This window comes from Sinocyclocheilus rhinocerous, unplaced genomic scaffold, assembly GCF_001515625.1.
Source record: "Sinocyclocheilus rhinocerous isolate Xijiao unplaced genomic scaffold, SAMN03320098_v1.1 scaffold582, whole genome shotgun sequence".
NCBI classification, from domain to species: Eukaryota; Metazoa; Chordata; class Actinopteri; order Cypriniformes; family Cyprinidae; genus Sinocyclocheilus; species Sinocyclocheilus rhinocerous.
In genome coordinates this window covers 130,624-134,712 of record NW_015625397.1, presented here as the reverse complement: position 1 = coordinate 134,712, position 4,089 = coordinate 130,624, and positions in this window count along the sequence as shown.

Genomic DNA, 4,089 nt, shown 5'->3' with positions numbered 1-4,089 from the left:
TAATTAATTAACATCTTTTGTTGGTTAACATTAATGACACGGATAGGTACTTAATTAGGAATGCTGTCCCTTTAAGACTGAAGGCATGCATATAATACTGACACATGTTCAGTTTTTACCCACCTATTTATGTTCACTTAATGTATTTTTGTATTTTTTTCAATTATGTATTTGAGCACTGAGAACTAATCGCGTACTGTATATGAGAACTGAAGAAGTGGAGCATGCGCGAGAAAGTGCACTTCTATCAGCACGATTCCGCCTATCCTGCTTTCACTAACTTTAAGTTAATCAACAACGCATTGTGACTCCCGGGAAAAACGGGATGTCTGGTCACCTTATCCCTACCCCTTCGGGTGCTGAGGCCATTGTTTCAGATTGCTAGTTCGCGTTTTGGTAGCCTATCCATCCACTGCGGCTGCCATACTGAGATTAAATATGCAAACGCCCCTTATCCGATTGCAATCCAATGACAGGGATGCACATTTTGAAGGACAAGACAGTAGCCTATAGGATGTATTTTGAATGTCCGGTAGTCCTCAAATAACATTATAGTCCTGTCTCTCATAGTTTTTATCATCAGATATTAGTTTTAGCTTGTCAACGTCTCGTCTTAGTCACAGAAAAAAATGTTCGTTAACAAATATTTTTCGTTTTCGTCTTCATTGACGAAATTAACACTAATGCACACTTGTTTCTGACAAATGTAGTTGATAAAGGGCCTGGGTCAACCAAAGATTCATACATTTTAACCAACCGTAAGGAGCAGACTACAAACAAAATGTGTACCTCTCAGGAGACAGTGGTTACCCCCTCAGAACCTGGCTACTCACTCCACTAAACAGACCTCAGACTGCACAAGAACAGCGCTACAATGACTAATATTGTCAGTCAGTGGTCGAACGCACTATTGGTCTGTTGAAAGGATGGTGGAGGTGCTTGAATAGGTCTGGCGGCACCGTACTTTACAGCCCTACACAAGTGTGCCGTATTGTGATGGCTTGCACAGTTCTGCACAACACCTCGCAAAGACATGGTTTACCTGTCCCACTGTACCCTAGTACTGACTACAGTGTTCTTGACCCTGGCCCTTCAAATGCAGTGTCGAATGCTAGGGCAATATAATAGGTGGAATGTAACAGAAAAATGGCAAGTGAATTAATTCAATTTTAAAGTACTTTCAGTGAACCACTTATGTCTGATAATATGCTTTTTATGTATTTCAGTTCGGAGCAGACAGCATTGACGGCATGGACCATGTGCTGCTGGTCTGCATTACTTCCTCCGTCAGTACGCTCCTTGATGGGCCAGTGCTTGGGGTTGGCGTGGAGGATGGTGATGTACAGTGGCGATGGATCACAGGATGCTGTTGGTGGCTTTCTGGATGGCGGCGGTCATGGTGCACAGGATGTATTTGATGGTGGTGGTGGCACATAGGATGCCTTTTGTGGCGCTCTGGATAGTGGTGGTGGCGCAAAGGATGCACATCCCTCTTCCCCACTTGGACCACAAACCGGATTCTTAGGCATCCCATTATTATCAATTTCTATGAATAATTTTATTAAAAATGTTCAATTAATAATTGTTGCATTGTTTATTTAAGCACTTTAATTTGTGATTTGCACCTGTAATTATGAGATTTGTTAATGATACGTGGCTGCAGGAAAAACATCAAGTTCATTTTCATTTATTAAGGAGATATCTATTTACCACTTTGATGTTTTAAATACATTTTCGTTTCCTCCAAGCAAAATGTGTTTTCTGTAATTACTTTAAATGATCATTAAATTATTGTTAAAGTTATTTAGAATTAACTGTTTAAAGACTTACAACCCAAATTCTATTGCATGTTTTATTTTAAAATTCGGCATAAAATAAAGCTTAATTAAAAAAAGAAAAGAAAATAAATATTCCACAGTTAAAAAGTACATACCATATTTAACAACGCTAATCATTTCTGAATCACCCTTGAACTCTGAAAAAACTCCACTTATTCCTGTCTCGTCTACGATCGCACTCACCCTCGCATCAAAGACCGAGAGGTCAGTGGTTTCTTGACCACCACCAGTCTGACCTCTAGTATACTAACGCTGCGTCCATATGCTGAGATTTTTATTTATTTATTTATTTTTTACAGCAACCTTTAACTCTGAACTTTTTATTTATTTTTTATTTTTTCATTTCTGGGACCGTGCAGGGCACCGAGGTAGCAGCATTAGCCGCTTCCCTTTCATGGGAACTTCGAACTGCGTCCTCTAGGGGTCGCTATGGGGAATGCCTCGTCGTGACCCGTGTCTGAAGCATACATTGAAAAAACACCAACAACACGTTGGCCGGCGACAGCCATGACGTCACTACCGGTGCGACTATAGTATAAATAGGCACCAGGAGAACACATCATCCTCTTCTTCGTCTTCATTGACTGTTTTGTTTGAAGCGTGCGTTTCTGTGGTAAGAGCGATCTCTATTCATATCATTATGGCGAGCACTAGCAAAGCGTTTAGAGGATGTGTGCATCCGTGTTGTCGTTGTTTAACATCTGATGACACACACGATCTATGCATTATTTGTTTGGGCGAAGAGCACGCACGCGATGTCCTCGAGGGGCTCCGCTCTCGTTTGTATCTCTTTTCAAGGAAAGAGGGGCAGCCATCTGCTCCCAGGGGTCCTGGCCCGTCTCGGTTTGAGGATCAGAGACGGGCACAGAAGGCTTGTGTCGCGGCTTGCGCTCCTCCCCCGCGGTAGGGGTAGGAAGAATCGCGGGTCAAAGGAACGTAGGTAAAATACCTAAGGGATGTGACTAGGGTAGGTCCTCGATGAGCACCCCCTCTGCTGGGTTCAGAAACCGGGTGCTCGACTTGCAGTGTTTATTTCACTCGTTGATATATGTCCAGACGGTACAATAAGCGAGGTTTCGGCTTCATACTTCCTGGATTATGCGGCCAGGTCACAGGCTTATGCGGGAGCCTTCTTGATCATTAGGCAACCGGTACGGCACTGCAAAAAAAAAATACTGGACGTCCTGGCTGGGCTTATGCTTTCAGGCTGCCCTGTCTGGTCTACCGTATCTAGGTCGCCCTGAGGGGCCTCCCGATCACCAGGATATCTCTCTTGCTGAGGCATCGAGCGGGAAGTATAGGTGGCATTTGCCCGTTTGGCTCAGTACTTCCGGGTATCTGTGAGCAGATGCTTGGAAAACTCTTAAATCCATACTATGGTAAGTGCACACGTTAAGCTTTGCGCACTTTCTAAAAATCCACATAAGTGGTAAGTGTGCACGTTATGCTTTGAGCACTTTGTAAAATCCACATAGGTGGTAAGTGTACACGTTATGCTTTGCCCACTTTTTAAAATCCACATAAGTGGTAAGTGTGCACGTTATGCTTTGAAAACCTGTATGGTAAGGGTTACGCGTTATGAGCCTCGTTCCCTTTCTCTGAGTTGGTTTAGACCCCGGTACCTTGGGTTCCACTCAACTAGTGTGTCTCTGTCGACACACTCTGGAAGCATCGCTCCCCTCACCATTGAGGGTTATTGTGAGCATGGTGCTTTCTTTCGATTTAAATCTTGTGCGTTTAAATCTCTATGGGGAGTTGGATTCCTCGCTCCATGGGCGGTTCTCGTGGTAGTGCTGAGCAGTGCTCCCCTTTTATCAAAGGGTTACCTATGAGCATGCTACTCCTAACCCTAACCCTAATTTTCAATCCTGATAAATTAATTCATCATTATCAATGTATCACTTATTATTGTAAAACATCAATGCTTTTGGATTTAAATCTTTAACAAAGCATGCAAACAAACGGCCGCTTTTATGATGTTCGTTTTGTGATTGCGCTAGTTCCAGTGACTTATTTATTATTAGTTTTCTGATAACTTCTCTTTGTTGGTGAAATGATGGGGTTGCGTGATGTTGTTCCTGAGCCTCTAAACACAACCGTGTAAAGGGCGTGTTTTAGTGAAGCGCAGTGGAGCTTCTGGCCCGACGATGGAATCGCAGCGTGATTTTGGCCTCGGTGCTACAGGTCCGAGGCTATTAGCCCCGCCCGGCCCGTTTAAAGTACTGGCTCGTACTGGCCCGACAGTGAAAAA